Below are 18509 nucleotides of genomic sequence, written 5' to 3' on the forward strand. Positions count from 1 at the left end.
AGGTACACAGAAGGGGCCCAATAAATCATCACTACGTTTTGGAGATAAAAACACAGAGGAACTCCAGAGAGCTGGCAGAAGTCTGCCTCTGTTTTCGAAAGCTGTGGTCAAGCACCAACTCGCAGACCCCAGAGATTCCTCCCTCCTGGATCAGAGTCTCCTCAACAAGGGCGAGGTGTATTTGTTGCTAAATGTGGCTACTCAGGTGGCGGTACCCAAATGTGCTTTGATAATGACAAAGGTGGAAAATAACAATTCGGTCCTTGGAGAGATGTACAAGCAGCCTCAGCTATCAACATGGCATCAAGCTCCAACACAAGCAAAAAGTCTGAAGAGACAAAGGCTCGTCTCAGGTTGCAATTCCCAGCGGAGAATTCCAGGCAGCTCAGGACCTGCTCTCTCCAAGAGAACTGACAAGTCACTGGGGTCCAGGTTCTCTGGGGTTTTGCCACAACCCCCTGGCATTACTTGCCTCCGGTTCAGCCTGAGTCTCAGTCCAATCTCCTCTGAGGTCCTAACTAAACCAGACACAGGGAGAGTCGGGATTTTATCTTATTAAAATAGATATGGCTAATTTGTCTTTTCAAATTCATTTTCAATTAAATTGGATTTCCTCGGAAGGCTGCTAGGTCAGTTCCCCTGCTGCGAATGCAGGACAAAGGTTAATTGCACGCCCTTCACCAATGCTTCTGCTCTCCTGGGCAGGCTCTGATAACCTGCCCTGGAGAGGTGGGGAAGGCTTTGGTTTATTAGGCGATAATGTCCCCATTAAAGCCATTTACTATTATGCCAAGAAACATTTTTATTTTTTTAACTAAATAATATTATGATTGCAAAAAAAAAAAAAAGACTAAAACGCAACGCTGTTATCAATCGATGGCTAGTTCCACTAATGCTCAAAATCCAAAGAATGAGCCTAATCTGTTTGCTTCCTAGAATGCCCCACTGGATGCAAAAGCACACACCCTTCAGGAGAGCACTGCTTTTCCAGCTCCAGTGTTGAAATTCCATTAACGTCTTTTCACTTAATTTATCTCATTTAAACTGTCTGCGTTCATGAAAATTTAACCCACTAATTCCCTGTTATACAAAGCATAACAAAGTATGAATATTTAAATACAATGTAAATAAAACACTTTATCAATTATATTTTTGTATTCTAAATTAGTGACTTCACTTAGCATGTCTGCCTTGCACAGCACCACACTATTTTTCAATTAAAGGTCCAGATGTTTCGAAGGCTCCAGTAGGCAACGGCAGTTATGAGAAATGCTTTATCTGCATTGTAATCATCACCACCACATCAGCTCCAGGCTGCATTAACATACTCATGTTTTATTCCAGCTCCCCTTCTCACAGAGCAGAGCAGGTAATTATACAACCCAGCAGAGAAACACAATCCAAAGAGCTGGCCACTGTCTTCAGATGCATCCACCAGAACAGCACATTTTCATACGTGCGCTTAAAACTTTGGGAGATTGTTTCACAGAGATACTGAGCAAATAATTTTTCAGATAAAGAGAATCACAGACATACCAAAAATGTAGTGTCAATACTATTAAAATTTAATGTGGCCTAGATATACACACTTGAGATCCTCTATAGTGAAATCAACCCTAAGTTTGTCTATGTTGAAACACACTAACACTTATTAATCTAAGTCATTTCTTCTTATTTTTCAATGCCAGTATCATTCCTATTTCTATTCTTATTACCCTAAAATGATCATTCACCTGAGCTAAGAATGTGCAACTACTAGCAATTACCCAGTGCCCATTCAATAAAGAAAATAAACAAAAAATAATGCAAGGGTAGAACAAAATGCAATTCTGACAACAGCAACCAACAAAAATGCTATTGTATCATTCGGTTAATTAAATGCCCCACAATGGAAACGAGTAGCCTATTATAAGAGATACTGCTATGTTTAGAAAATATAATATAATTAAATGAAAAAAAATATAGTTCATCATAGTTAAGAGGAACCATGATAAAAATTAACCTTAATTAAAATTCTCAACAGATATTCTACAAACTTTTTTTAATTGTCCAAGAGGAGAAAAGTCCCAATGAAGATGCTGTTGAAATGATAAAGGCCTTTCCAAACATTGAAGCCTTTCCATATCTGAAAACAGGCAGCTTCATTCCTTCCTGAAGAACTTTAGGTGGAAGATTTTTAATACATCACCGTGTCACTTTTTAATGTGCCCCAATCTATTAACCACATGGCAAACTAACAGGGATTTTTAAAATATGGGTTTTATGGCTTTGTGCTGGTGATTAATTAAATAAATAGCCACCATTTCACAAATCATCCTTCTAATTAGTCTAAACAGACATTCTGCATTCACTGATATTACTACCATCTGAAGCTCACAGAAGGATAGAAATGGGGTGGCAGGGCCACAGAGCTACACTTTGGAGCCCACTGTCACAGGTTTCAGGCCTGGCATCCCACCTTGCCACCCAGAGGCAGAGGTGCCATTTTTGCAGGTGCTGCAGTCAGCTGGAATTTGATTCCAGCTGCTCAGGAAAGATGTTCTCCTTAATGATTCTCCCTCACCCTAAAGGGAACAATGGAACAACAAAGGAATAAAGTGCAACGACTCTCAGCTACAAACAGAGGAGGCTCAACTAACACAGATCAGGCAGCAAACAAGGGACATGGATTCCCACCTTCTCGAATTTAGGAATAAATCAAGTACTGGTCAAACAGGCTTTTCTGAGAACTCTAAATATGTTGTCTTTATCTTGAACTTGGATATTAGGCAATTACTTCCAAATTCCAAATTCATTCAAAATCCTTTTTGGTCATACTTTTTGAAATAGATAGAAATTCAATCTAATTTGTTTTAGTAGCATATTTTAAAAAATGTTAATTTCTCTGAAAGCAAATTAAACTTTAGAGATAATTTTTAGTGCAAAAAATCAAATGGGAATATCTCAAGAATCCAATTTTCTTCAGGAGATACATTAAGTAGTTCCCTAATCTTGATATTCAAATTCCATTACGTGTGTTTTGAAAGGGGGCTGTGGGGGAGAAGAGAAGAAGAGGACAAAAAAAGGAAAGAAGGCCAGAGAACTAACTCATTGGGCAGTAGTACATGCTTTTTTATACAGGAGGCCGAGGGTTCCATTTCAGGCACCTCATGGTCAACTGAACACTGCCAGGAGTGATCCCACAACAGTGGGTGGGGGCTGTGTGTGGAGCTTTTAGTGTCCTGACTGTGGCCCCCAAACACAAACCAAAACCAAAAAACAGAAAGGGTGAAAAATGGGACGAGGGAATTCAGCAGGGATAATACCCAGAAGTATGTTACAGATTATTCTGTTAAAAATCTATCCTCAAGGGCCCGGAGAGATAGCACAGGGGTGTTTGCCTTGCAAGCAGCCGATCCAGGACCAAAGGTGGTTGGTTCGAATCCCAGTGTCCCATATGGTCCCTCATGCCTGCTAGGAGCTATTTCTGAGCAGACAGCCAGGAGTAACAACCCCTGAGCACTGCTGGGTGTGGCCCAAAAAAAAAAATCTATCCTGAAGAAATCACTCCTGGCAGGCTGGGGGACCATATGGGATCCTGGGAATCGAACCGGGATCCGTCCTGTGTTGGCTGTGTGCAAGGCCCTATTGTTGTGCTGTCATCCTTTCCATTCTACAAAGGGTTTTAGTTCCTACTTGCTGTAATTTTAGAACAATTCCCTGCACTGAAAATATGAATCAGTAAAGAACAGGAATAATGAGCGATGTGAGAAATGGGTTGAAGGGGGGCCTCGGTAACTTGTTCTCACTAGAGAAACACTTATTTCAGGTGACTGTGCTAGTCTTACTGTGTTTCAAAAATGAAAATGAAACAAAACAGGAGAGGTCTGAACACAGGACCCCCCCAACCCAGTATGCCTACTCTATCAGCCACTAAGTTAATAACAATGATACTATTGATAACAATAATAAAAGCCGTTTCTAGCTTTCATCTATCTTTTTATCCCTTTTTTTGGAGGGGGGCATACCTAGCTATGCTCAGAGTTAACTCCTGACTCTGTTGCTCGGGGATCACTTCTGGTGGTGGACATACCACATGTAGTGCACGGAATGTAACCAGTGACAGCTACCGGCAAGACAAAAGCCTTACTATCTATGCTCTCTCTCTCAGTCCCACTGCTTTCATCTTGACTGGGCATAGAGATGGAGGGAGGGTGTCTAGCCTTAGAGATAGTGAAGTAATAGAAAGTGGGGGGCGGGGGAATAAATGGCTCTTATAATCAGCAGACCTGAATTTTGACAGAACCTGGGTTCTGTCCTCACTATGTGTAAACTCAGGCCGAGTCCGTTCAACTTCTCAGTGACTCAATTTCCCCATCCTAAAATGGGGAAAATAATAAATACGTTATAAGGAAATTGAGAAGAACGAATGACTTGGTATAATATAAAGTCTTTCTGCCACATAGATGTTCAACAGTTTCTATCATACTAAGTTTGAATCACAGAAAAATGCTGATACTGTACTATTTAGGACCCACAAAAATTGTAAATCCTGTTTCACTGAATATCAAAATGACTCTGATAATATGTAGCACTGTCTGGAAAAACTCTCAAAAAAAGGACAAATTATATGCATACTAATGCAGGGAGACAAAATAGAAAACGTATTTTAAAATACTGACTTGAGGCCAGAGAGATAGCAGAGAAAGTCAGGTGCTTACATTGCATGCAACTGACACATGTTGAATCCCTGGCACCCCAGATGGTTTCTCAAGCCCTGTCGGGAGTGATCCCTGAGCACATAACCAGAATATACCAGCAGGGCTGCGGAGCTGGTAGATAAAAGGGCTATGGAGTGGGTAGATAAATGCTCCAACTTCGACTCCTCAGCTTTTTGTACTTCCAACTCTGACTCCGACTCCAGGTACCCAAAATTTCCTCCGACTCCACAGCCCTGTATGCCAAGAGCGATCCATGAGCACTGCCGGATGTGTTCCCCCAAAATAAAATAAAAAACTGGCATATGATTCCAAAAATATAGAAGCTCGTATTTATTAAACACATACTATAGGTCAAATACTACCCCTTACACTTAGTATTCACCATATTGTCTTATATAATTCTAAAATTCAATAAAAGGGACTTAACTATTCTCCAATTTACATGAAATGGAGCCTGGGGAAAGAAAGTTACTTGCACAAAGTCACACAAAGGGAAAAATCAGGATAACTAAGGGTTCTAATACAGAGCATAAGTTCTTACTTGCCATTTCAAAGTGCTTCTCTTCACACTATAAAACTACTCGTTGATTTTGGGTTGGCAAAAGATTGTGATAAACATATCTGTATAGATTCTGGAAATAGCCAGTGAATAGATAGATGAAAAAATGCACAAGTGTACCAGTAGGGAAATGCATATTAAAATACCAATGATACCACCTCATACGTTCATGTTATCCAAAAATACAGAAAACAGTGAGTATTGGCAAGAATGTGAAAACTGAAAAATATGTGCACTGTTGTTAAGAAACAAATTTAGATGCTCCTCAAAAAAATTTAAGTAGAATTATCAAACAATTCAGCAATTCTAGGTATGTGCCCAAAAGAACAAAAGTCAATACTTTTTAGAGAAAAATAATCTACACCCATGTTCCTAGCAGCATTACTCATGGTGGCTAAAATATGGAGGCACCTAAGGATCCTCTGACAGATAATAAATGAAAAAGAATGTGTTATTAAATACAATGGGATGTTATTTAGACTTAAATAGGAGAAAATCTGCAACATGTGACAACATAGATGCCTTTGAAGATACTATGCTAATTGAATAAGCTAGTAACAAAAAGACAAGTATATATGGTCACTCTTTATATGGGATACTTAGAATAATCAAAATCATAAAAAGCAGAATGGTGGTTGCTAAGGAATAGGGAAAGAGGAATAGAGACTTTGTGTTTAATGGATACTGAATTTCACTTCCACAAGATGAAAAAGACATAGAGCTGAGCAGTGGTGATGTTATATTACAATATGAATGTATGTAATATTCACAGACTGTACACTTAAAAATGGTTTCATTAAAAAAAATCTACATGGGGACAAGTAAATAATTTATAAATCACTATCTGTGCCTCCCCAAGGACAGACAGTCAGAGGGTGGGCAAGTCGCAATAGTGAGAATATTTCATGCCAGTACTGCCAGAGACTAGAATGATAACAGATTCAAAAGACTCAACTGCCATCCACCATTTTGGGTACTTCTATGCCCTAGTGTAATTTAAAATAAAATAAAATCAAGCACTCCAAAATTTCCGGGAAAATTCCTAGAATTGTAATCAAATAATTGCTATACCAAAATATTATGGTCAAGCTTTTTCACTGTGACAAAAAGAAGTTAAAGCTTTTTATTTGCTCATTTGTTCATTTATCTGTTTCCATTTACATCTCTTACTTACTGGTTTCTTCAAAGTAAATGGTGAACAAGCCATCACAGAAAGGGAAATGGTGCTGACAGTGGATGCTATAAATTCACTCTCTTAAAAAAAAAAAAAAATTCAAGTTGAAAAAAACTCCCGAAAGCCAAGCTTTCAAAGTCAGGGTTTTAAAAGGCAATAACACTTGCATTTAAGGATTCTGGGAGCAGCCTCTGTGGCACCAAAATTCACCCAAGATAAAGAAGATGTTTGTGCTAAGTTGGGAAAGTGGAGACATCAGCATTTCCGCCTCCAAACCATTATTTCTGCTCTTGAGACAGCACCTGATAAAGCATCTGGAGGTTGTCTTCTGTGCAGCAAATGCTCTTCCGCACTTGGTGCTCAGGGGCTTCCCTGGGGTTTCCTTCCCGACAATTGCAGCAGAGACTCTGAGAGGAGTCCAAACCAGCTGCCTTAACCTTCCCGTAAACTGATATTTCCATAGAGGATTAAGACAAACGTTTCAAATAAGCCAATTTCCTTTACTAAAAAACCAAAGTGACAATAGTACTACCCAGAGAAATCTACAAAGACAATGAAGAAGACACGCTTTTCTGGGGGCATGCAAAAACAGAGAGCAAAGGGCAAGACAGAGGTGGACTACACAATTCCCTCTCATTCCGATGCTCTACAGTGGAGCCTAATGAAAATGTTTTACAAGAACTGAACTGAGTCATACCAAGAGGAAAGACGCAGCTATGCTTCCTCTTATCTGGCCTGCTGACACAGCAGGTTATATATTTCAGCATTCCTGCTGATTGTAATTTTTTTTTCCTATTTAGAAGAATGTAGCTATGTCTTTTTTCTAATAAGGAAGGCACTTGGTAATAGATATTTCTAGAACTCTGGAGTTGCCAAACGATTTCTTGTTTGACTGATGAAAAAAGAAAATCCTATCTAACCTTGAGCTTCAGGTAAGAAAGGGAATGAGCTCCTTTCTCTTCCTGATGCTGGTGCCCGGTGCCAGCTCCCTTTGACCCATAAAGGTAGGAACTTTCCTTAAGGAAGCAAAGAGAATATGGAGGAACAAAGGCCAGAGTGGATAGCTACTAAAGAAGCCCAGCCAAGAGGAGAGAGGGACACCTGGTCACCAGCCAAGTGTCAGTGCTGTCTCCCGCTCATCTTACCTGGTAGTGCCTTTCTTGTGTCTATATAATTCAATGTGATGCTGTTATATGTATAAAGTGAGATACTTCACATTGAGCAATCTGACTTAGCACCTGAACACTAAAGAGAATGGCTACAATGAAAAGGCATTAACAATTCACAGGCGTTAATTAAGTTTGCTCTCTCAAGTCACTGGGCTGAATGCTCTACTTTTAGTAGCTCTTTTGATACTTAAACTGCTCATATTTATCCCCTTATACAGATATATGACCTACTAAGAAGACTGAAAAACAACAACCACCTGCTACAGCTACTAAGAAAACTCAGTTGGAAATCCAGGACTCAGTTGGAAATCCAGGTCTGAGTGACTCGAAGATCACAGTCTTTACTGCATTCTCTCAAAAATAAATATATTTTAAAGCTTTTCTGAGGGTGTGTGTAAAAGAGATGAGATTGTATGTGAATCAATATTTTCATAAATCAAAATACTTGACTTATCTCTGCATAAATTATTTTCCACCTCTTCTATACTGCATATTCAAAACAATGCATTAGATGTGCTTTACTATAGGACTATTTCAACCACATAGCAAAATATGTACCTGAATAGTCTTCAAACAAAAATCAACTAAAGAGTTTAACAAAACAGAAAAACATTTATCTGATTCAACAAATCGACACAAGGAGTTCATAGAAACCCAAATGAATGACACCTAACTAGAAACTAGAAAGAACCAACAAAAGAAGTCTAAGGCAGGCAAAAGAAAGGAAATAATAAAACTCAGAGCAGAAATTAATAAATTAGTCCAAAACAATCCAAAAGATCAATGAAACTAAAAGGCAGTTCTCTGAAAATAACATCAACAAACTTCTGCAAGATGAGGGGGAAAGTGGAGGAGGGAAATGGGGAGAGGGAGGGAGGGAGGAATCCTAAAACTGAATTAGAAACGAACAGAAGCATCACAACAGATGCCACAGAAATCTAAAGGATCACCAGAGATTACTTTGAAAATCTTTATGCCACAGAACATGAGACTCTAGAAAAACAGATACATTTTTGACTCCTAGATAACCTCCCAAAGTTAAACCAAGAAGTTACAGAACACCTGAACAGACTGATTACTATTGAAAAAAATTACTTTTCAAAAGTTCTTTTTCAACTTTCAAGAAATAAAAGAAACAAAAAACTCCAAACAGCTTTTATGAATGTGACCTTGATACCAAAAGCAAAAAAGAGACTGCCCCGAAAGGGAAAACTAGATACCTATTTATGTGATAAACTGACAAATCAAATCCAACAACACATCCAAAAGATCAAGTGGGTTCATCCTGAAGATGTAAGCATGGTTTATGCGAATCAACTGACATATAATTCCCTATACCAATACATAGAAAATAAAAATAATTCTCAGATAACAGCTGCAAAGAAAGTATTAGACAAAATCCAACACCCATTCATGATAAAATTTTGTCAATAAAATGGGAGTTGGAGGAACGTTTCCTCAACAGTTAGAGCCATTAACCACAAGCTCACCGAAAACCTACTAAGTGGTGAAAAACTGACAGCCAAAGATCACAAAACAAGGAGTTCCACTCACCACTACTGTTCAATACTGTAATGCAAGTCCCTGCCAGAGCAATTAGGAAGGGAGCAGAGCTGGCTCAGTGATCAAAGCACCTGCCTCCTAAGTTTGAGTTCACGAGTCCTATCAGCAGGCTGATGCATGTGCCTAGTGGAATCTGGCAGCTCTGGTGTCTGGGACCCCCAGACCTCAATGGAACTTCAGCAAGGTGTGCATGAACCCCAGTGAACACCAAAACCAAAAAAGTACAACTCCAGTCAAGCATTATAGCTGATATGTCACCAATGCAAGCATAATATGCATCCTAGGTGAGTACATAAGTAAGTGTGATCATTACACCAAGCAATGGATGATATGACTGACTTCTGGCCTCTGCAACAGCATTAATATAAGCAAGGAAGTTGAGAAAGAAAATTATATTATTAAAATGCTTTATAAAAATAATTTATTATTGCCAGATTTTTTTTTTTGGAAGAAGGGGGCCACAACACAGTGATATTCAGGGCTTACTCCTGGCTATGTACTCAGGGATCACTCCTGGCTGGGCTGGATGATCATATGGGTACCCGAGATCAAACCCAGTGGCTGCATACTAGCCAAGCAACCTGCACCCTACCTGCTATACTATCTCTCTGTCCTCTAGAATTGCTAGCCTTTTATGGAAAGACAGTACAGGGCTTAAGGTGCTTGATACCAGTTGAAACCCAAACACTACATGGTTCCCTGTGTACTATCAGAAATGAAAACTGAGCACAGATCTGGGAGAAGTCCCCTCCAGAACCTGCTAGGTATGGAAAAGAAAGATAAAAGGAGGGGTCAGAGAGATAGCATGAAAGTAGAGCATTTGCCTTGCATGCAGAAGGACGGTGGTTCGAATCCCGGTGTCCCATATGCCCCCACACACACGCGTGCCTGCCACAGGGGTGATATCTGAGCGTAGAGCCAGGCTTAAACCCTGAGTGCTGCCGGGTGTGACCCAAAATCCAAAAAAGAAAAAAAAAAAAAAGAAGAGGGGAAGGGAGGGGAGGGGAGGAGGAAGAGTTGGGAAGGAAGGAGGGAGGGAGGGAGGGAGGGAGGGAGGGAGGAAGGAAGGAAGGAAGGAAGGAAGGAAGGAAGGAAGGAAGGAAGGAAGGAAGGAAGGAAGGAAGGAAGGAAGGAAGGAAGGAAGGAAGGAAGGAAGGAAGGAAGGAAGGAAGGAAGGAAGGAAGAATCCTGAATGCAGAAGATATGGAGATACAAAAGCAAAGTTAAAAGATGATAAGGTGGCATATTCTAACAAGTTTTATTTTGGGGGGGGGGGTCACACCCAGCAGTGCTCAGGGTCACTCCTGGCTCTATAATCAAAAATCACCCCTGGCAGGCTCAGGTATATGGGATGCCGGGATTTGAACCACTGTCCTGCATTCAAGGGAAACGCCTTACCTCCATGCTATCTCTCCGGTCCCAATATTCTAACAAGTTTTATAGGAATTTTCAGAAGAGGAAGGAAGTACAAATGGTATAGAGGCATTGTCTGAAAAGAAATTGCTGAAAATTATCTAGAACTGATGAAAGACTTCCCTCCACATATTCACAAAGTCCAGAGAGGGAAAAAATTGTAGGAAAGTATCTAAAAAATATACTGAAACTATACACATGCCAGACAAAAATAAACCAAATGGAACTAGTATCCTAAATGAAAGTAGAAGAAAAAGTTCACCAGAGAGTCACAAATGACAAATAGCTCTACGCAACAGAAAGAAATAAGTCTAAACTTGTGTGAAGCAAAAAATATAACCCCAACTATATAAAGGGAAATTTGTCAGAACTACCAAAAAAAAGAGACAATCCATCTACAGTGGGCGAAGTCTAACAAATATCAAGCAGACAAAAACATCAATAAAAATATAGATTTTAACACAACAGGCTGGACCCACTGGGCTTGTTTAGAATAGGGAAATCAACAACAGCAGCTGTTCCAGGTATTATTTATCTGGATCAAAGATAAAACACAGATATGTTCACAGATAGTATTTATTTTTAAATGACCTACATTAATGGGCATAAAACCATGCTCAATAGATTTCAAATACTTACTATCAGTTCAGCTTCACTGAACCACCAAAAAAAAAAAAATCAAACTAGGATCAATAACTACAGAGAAAAAATTAGAAAATATTGCATGTTTAGAAACAAAAACCATTCCTAAATAATTCATGTGCAAAACAAGAGTAGTATTCAGAAATACTAGAGGCAAACGAAAAACTATGAGATAAGATAAGAGAAAAACTATATGATCACAGCAAGTAGACATTCATTATTCATCCCAAAGGGTCTTTGGCCTTTTAGTCTGAGATACAGGAACTATCAGAATGTGAAGAATCAATGCAGAGTTGAACCTGAGAATGGAACTGGATAACGAAAGCCCATTCAAGAATGGTCTTAAGGGGCCCGCGCCGTGGCGCTAGAGGTTAAGTGCCTGCCTTGCCTGCACTAGCCTTGGAAGGACCACGGTTCGATCCCCTGGTGTCCCATATGGTCCCCCAAGCCAGGAGCAACTTCTGAGCGCATAGCCAGGAGTAACCCCTGAGCGTCACCGGGTGTGGCCCAAAAACCAAAAACAAAAAACAAAAAAAAAAAGAAATGTCTTAAGATAGCAGTGAGGGGCCAGGAAGAAAAATGTGTGCTGGAGCCCTCAGCTTGATTCCCCAGAACCAAGCTAAGAGTAGAAGCCCCTAAACACTGAATGTGGTCCCAATTTCCTTCCCTTCCAACCCCATCCCTCTAAAAAAAAGCAATGACAGGAAATTCTTCTGAATACCCAACTTCATTATAACTGGGGCCTAAGCGATAGCATCAGTGGTAGGGCATTTGCCTTGCCCGCAGCCAACACCTGACAGACCCCAGTTCGATTCCTGATATCCCATATGGTCCCCTGTGCCTGCCAGGAGCAACTTCTGAGCACAGAACCAGGAGTAACCCCTGAGTACCACCAGGTGTGACCCAAAAACTAACCAAAAAAACTTCATTCTAACTGAACAGTGGTCTTATAAAAACAGTGTGCTAAAGCACGTCAAAAAACTTATTTGAATAAGGAAACCCAGCACTTCAAAAAATGTCAGAACTGGGAACAGGCTAGCCTGAAAACATCTGTGATCATCTTTGTAAGGAAAAGTGGCAAGAGAGGAAATATGTAAACAGCTAGAAAGTGGTCTGTTAAAGAGTGGCCTACTGTTTCGAAACTGCTTTTACAAACAACATGGTTTACGCTAAACATCTGCCTTCCATTTAGGACCCCAAAACGGAGGTGCATGTGATGGCTCAAATAGAAACCATGAGCCCTGAGATGCTGATTAGTTTCCCCAAGTTCACACTGTGTCACCCATGGTAACAACTCACTGATGGAGGGCTCTTGGAGATGTGTGCTTGGCTTCACCCCCAACTTCACCCCCTCAGGCTTTTTTCCCTTCTTGCTATTTGTATCCTTACACACTACAAGAAATCAGAAATCCGAGTACAACTAGATGCTGAGACCTGTGAGGGCTCTAGAATATCACTGTCTTGAGGACTCATCATTTCAGGCAATCTTTGCTACTGGCCTCCCTGGTACAGAAACAACAGACATGATTACGTACCATGGCGGGAGAGACACAGGCCATACACAGACCTCTCACTCTCCAAGAAGGACAGACTACAGCCTACTGTCACAATCTAAACTGCCAGCAGCAGAGAATAATACCAAATCTCGGATAAAATAGCATCTTTTCAGGAGACTAACTAGCCATGCAGTGGGAAGTTGACTGTACATAACTCTTTCTAATCTGAAAATGATTCTGGCAAAAATTGACTCATTTTTATGGTGTTGGTTGTAAAGTCGCTATCAGTACAACTGCCTCAGAATATCTTATCCATTAAAAAATTTGGTCATCCTGGGGCTGGAGCTGTTGCTGTACAGCAGGAAGGACACTTAGCTTGAGCGTGGCTGACATAGGTTTGATTGCTGGCATTCTACATGGTCTCTTGAGAACCACCAGGAGAGATTCCTGAGCACAGACCCAGAAGTAACCCCTGAACACCACCAAGTGTGGCCCACAAATGATAGAAAGAAGAGAGAGAGAGAAAAAATGCCATTTAGGCCAACAGACTCAGACTGAAGACCCACTTGAAAGAAGAGAAGTGGTGTCAGTAGAATTGAGGCCATGGTTTGTCAAATATCATATTACTCAAAAGCTGATTGAAGAAGCTGTTGAAGGTACAGATAAGGCACTGCATTATCCGCTATGAGACTGGAGGGCAACTCTATGCATCATATGATATTATATTCTCAGCAGATAAAATATGTAGTTCTAGGCAGCAAAGAGAAGAAGGAAGAGTGACCGTATTCACCATTACTCTCAGTGACCACTTAGGGAATCTAATTCTCCACTCTTATAAACTGAGACTTAGAATTTAGAGAACCTGATTCTTTAAGGATTAGATTAAATGTCAAACTATGATTCCTGTCCAGGTTCCTCATGCTAACAGATACCAGCAAGGAAAAAATTCATTATTCTGATAGGAGTGATCAACTCTCACAAGAAGGAAGGTTATTATTAAACAATTAAATAAAGAACATGCCTGGGCAGTGAATCCCGGGCCTATTTTGTTTTACTTTTGCCCAATTTTAATGTTCAATTTAAATGAAAGAATAAGGCCTTCTTTACCTTCAAAAGCTAAACATATTCATAAGGATCTGTGTCATTTTACTCTAAGTAGATGGTACTGAATACCATTACGAGATGGAATCGAAAAAGAACAATTTCTAAATCACTTTAATAAGAGACTACCAAAACCTCCATTATAAAATCTGAGTACAAATCTGAAATATTACAATTTCACTTAAGACCAAAATGGAAAATAACTTCAAAAAATTAAGCAAACCAATCTAGCAGCATAGCAAAACTAGGATACTTTAATGATCAAAGTTGTTTATCTTACAAAATGATAAGTTGGTAAAGAGAAAAAAATACTAATAACCAGATGAAAGTCAAAAATAATAACTCACATGTAGACAAAACACTTACTATGGATCAACTTTCACTCATAATCTAAAATAACAATCTCAACAATCTAGAAATAAAAGTAATCTGGGGTGGGGATGGTATCAGATACAAGGCAAATGCTTTACTATTGAGCTATATCCCTGGCCCAAATATCTTTATTGCATGCATAGGCCTGGGGGGCGCTCAAGAGTTAATCCTGATTCTGTGCCAATATCATTCTTCTTTGTTTGTTTTCATTTTGGGGCCACACTTGGCGGCACCCAGGAGTTACTTCTGACTCTACACTCAGAGATCAACTCCCGAATCAGGTCAATGATGTGCAAGGCAAAATGCCCTCCTTGCTGTTTTGGCCCTGCAAATAACATTCTTATTGGTCAAATACTGGGAATATTTCAAGATCAAGAACACAACTACAGGGCCGGGCGGTGGCGCTAGAGGTAAGGTGTCTGCCTTGCCAGCGCTAGCCTACGACAGACCTAGGTTCGATTCCCCGGTGTCCCATATGGTCCCCCAAGCCAGGAGCGACTTCTGAGCGCATAGCCAGGAGTAACCCCTGAGCGTCACCGGGTGTGACCCAAAAACCAAAAAAAAAAAAAAAAAAAAAAAAAAAAGAACACGACTACATCTTTTCAGTATAATAAAACAACAAAAAAAAATCATATAGGGCCTGAGAGATAGCACAGCGGTAGGGCGTTTGCCTTGCACACAGTCGATCTAGGACAGATGGTGTTTTAAATCCCAGTATCCCATATGGTCCCCTGTGCCTGCCAGGAGTGATTTTTGAGCGCAGAGCCAGGAGTAACCTCTAAGCGCTGCTAGGTCTGAGCCACCCACCCCCAAAAAATTCATATAAAGCAAAAAAAAAAAAAAAAAAAAGTATAAGAATTAGAAAGGAAAAACAAAAATACAAACAAAACTGTATTGGTATTAGTAAGAGTTCTTAGAGTTGAAATTAAATCAATGTAAAGGAATCAAATGCTTATCTATACATTAGAAACAAATACTATGATTTAAAAACTATTCAAAGGGTTGGAGAATAGCACAGTGGTAAGAGGACATTTGTCTTACACGTGGCCAGCCTGGATTCAATCACCGGCAACCCATATGGTCCCCTGAGCATGCCAGGAGTGATTTCTTAGCACAGCCAGGTATGCCCCCCCCCAAAAAAAAACAAACAAAAAATTAAAGCAGAATGAAAAAATAAATATGTTAATCTAACAAAGGATAAAAATAAAGAAAATATGTATTATTTTCTGAAAGTTTTTTTGATGGGGAAGGGGATAGTTATTGATGCTGGGGCAAGGGAGGATAATATACTTGGTTAGGCAGCCAGGCCTGATGGTATAGTTCTCAGGCCTGCAGTACTCAAGAGGACCGTGTGACCGCAGGTATCAAACTCAGGCCTCACTTATTCTAGCATGTGCTCTATAATTTGAGCTATATCCCACAAAATTCTGAAAGATATTGCTAAGAAGAAAGCTTTTCCATGCTCAAAGTAGCAAGATGTCAACTATCCAAAGTAATCTACAAATTTAGTCCGATTTCAATCAAAAGGAAAAGAAACTTGACAAAGAACGGTTTGGATGCATAAGATACAGGAACAAGTAAAAAGAGTTTGAAAGGGCGTGGTTCACTAAATACCAGAAATGGTTTCATGCCTAAATAATTAGGAGCGTATGATATCAGCCTGGGAAAAAACAATAAATACTATAACCAAAGAGAGTCCAAAACAGTAGCACATACACACAAAGGTAATTTGATAGATGAATTAAAAAAAAAACAAAAAAACAAAACAAAACAAAAAACAACATCCTCAAGACTCAGGAATGGCGCATATGCCTGACTCGAGTGAGCCCTGGGAGCAGCACCACTTCATTGGGCCATTGCTGAACTGTCTGACCACAACGAGAGATACATCACCTCCAGGAGTAACCAGCAAGTCCCTTCCCAGAAAGCAAGTGCCTTAACCACTAAATCTCTCTGGCCTCATGATCTGGAACTATATTAAACTGTGCCCCTGTAAATCTACACCCACCTGCATATATTCTAGAACAGAATATTTTATTTAATTTTAATTTTTTTTGGTTTTTTTTGGGGGGGCACACCCGGCAACACTCAGGGGTTACTCCTGGCTCTACGCTCAGAAATCGCCCCTGGCAGGCTCGGGGGACCATATGGGATGCTGGGATTCGGACCACTGTCCTTCTGCATGTAAGGCAAATAAATGCCTTACCTCCATGCTATGTCTCTGGCCCCTAGAACAGAATATTTTAAACCACAGTCCAAATGGTTGGCAAAACATTGTAGCCAATTTGACCACTATTTTTTAAAACAAAATCCTAAATTAGAATAAAAATATCAGAGTGCGTTTGCATATAGTAAGTATTCTTATATGAAAATGTTTCTTCAATATATTTTAAATCTATAAATACATATGTCTTATATGTGATAAGGTTAAAATGCTTGTAAACTTCTATCTTGGGGTTGTTCCTGCCCATATAAAATATTTATAAATAGTATGGTTTGTAGTAATAAATATTGTTTAAGAAAACTCAGGACTCACACATGCTAGGCATGAGTTTTTCTACGTGAGCCGCAGTGCTGTGAGAAAACGAATTACGAAAGAATACTTAAGGCTCAATTCTATTTATTTAAGTTTTAAAAATACACTGTTTGACTACTAGTATCTGGAATAAAACTACAAGGACAAATCAAAGAACTAAGGACACTATGGGGCCCGGAGAGATAGCACAGCGGTGTTTGCCCTGCAAGCAGCCGATCCAGGACCAAAGGTGGTTGGTTCGAATCCCGGTGTCCCATATGGTCCCCTGTGCCTGCCAGGAGCTATTTCTGAGCAGACAGCCAGGAGTAACCCCCGAGCAACGTCAGGTGTGGCCCAAAAAACCAAAAAACCAAAAAAAAAAAAAAAAAAAAAAGGACACTTTGGTAAGCAAAGGAAAATAAAAAGGTATGGAAAAAATTATGAAACTAAAGGTAGGGCAAGGACTGTGGCTCAAGTGAAAGAGCTCTGAGTTTTATCCTCATGACTGTATAGTTCCTGAGCACCACCAGGCCTGGACTTCCAAGCTTCCCTGGGAGTTTCCTCTCTTAAAAAATGAAATTAAAAAAATGTAAGGGGCTGAGGGACTCGGCTAAAAGGCTGGAACACATACATGGTATACAGGAGCCCAGGTTTGATCTCCAGCACTATGTGTTCAGAGTATGCCAGGAGTGACCCCAAGAACAAAATAGAACCCCTGAGTATCACTGATTATCGCTCCCAACAAAATTTTGTAAGTCAAAGTGGGGAACCAGGGATATGACTGAGCAGTAAGAACATAATCCCTTACGTGAGTGAAGTACTGCGTTCAATCCATAGTACTACAAGAAAAAAAATTTTCAAAGGTCGACAGTGATGTTGTTCTTCCAATAAAGGTTATAAAATTAGTGCATGCGCACACAGACACAGACACACACAGACAGACACACAGACAGACAGACACACACACACACACACACAATATCAGCCTTCAGGGCCCGGAGAGATAGCACAGCGGCGTTTGCCTTGCAAGCAGCCGATCCAGGACCAAAGGTGGTTGGTTCGAATCCCGGTGTCCCATATGGTCCCCTGTGCCTGCCAGGAGCTATTTCTGAGCAGACAGCCAGGAGTAACCCCTGAGCACTGCTGGGTGTGGCCCAAAAACCAAAAACAAGCAAACAAACAAACAAAAAACAAAACAAAAAAAGAAAGAAAATAAGAATCCCATTTATAATAGCAAATACAGCAGTGTCTTGGAGTAAATTAAAGAAATATGATCTCAGATGCCAGCACCCTTCTGCCTCTCTACTCTGCTGTCCTGCATTTTCGGCCTGATTTCACCCTTGGTGCGGCTCATCAGCCAGCCTGCCTTCCTGTGAACTTTCCGGGGAGTCTGCCTTCCCGTGAGCCTTCCGTGGAGGTGAGTCGACACGCCCAGAAAGGGAGGAGCCACTGAACTTCGCTGGATCTCAGATGCCAGCACCCTTCTGCCTCTCTACTCTGCTGTCCTGCATTTTTGGCCTGATTTCATCCTGGGTGCAGCCCATCTGCCAGCCTGCCTTCCTGTGAGCCTTCCGTGGAGGTGAGTCGACACGCCCAGAAAGGGAGAAGCCAGAGGAGCACGGTTGCTCCGCTCCCCTTCGCGACGGTGCACAGCATTTAGCCAATGAATACAATCACAACACGTAGAAAAACACGCAGTACTAGTGTGACAATGGGGAAACAACATGGGCCAGTGCCAGACATAGAGAATGAAGATGGCAACTCTGATGACTTGAACATGATCAACCACCTAGTCAGTCTCTCAG

General features: G+C 40.4%; 1 protein-coding gene across 3 annotated transcripts in view; it reads right to left on the reverse strand.

Moving 5' to 3' along the window:
- MAPKAP1 (MAPK associated protein 1) overlaps positions 1-18509 on the reverse strand; it is a 293758-nt gene that overhangs the window by 174554 nt on the left and 100695 nt on the right. The gene's annotated exons all lie outside the window — the stretch shown is intronic.

Source organism: Suncus etruscus, chromosome 5, assembly GCF_024139225.1.
Source record: "Suncus etruscus isolate mSunEtr1 chromosome 5, mSunEtr1.pri.cur, whole genome shotgun sequence".
Classification (NCBI taxonomy): domain Eukaryota; kingdom Metazoa; phylum Chordata; class Mammalia; order Eulipotyphla; family Soricidae; genus Suncus; species Suncus etruscus.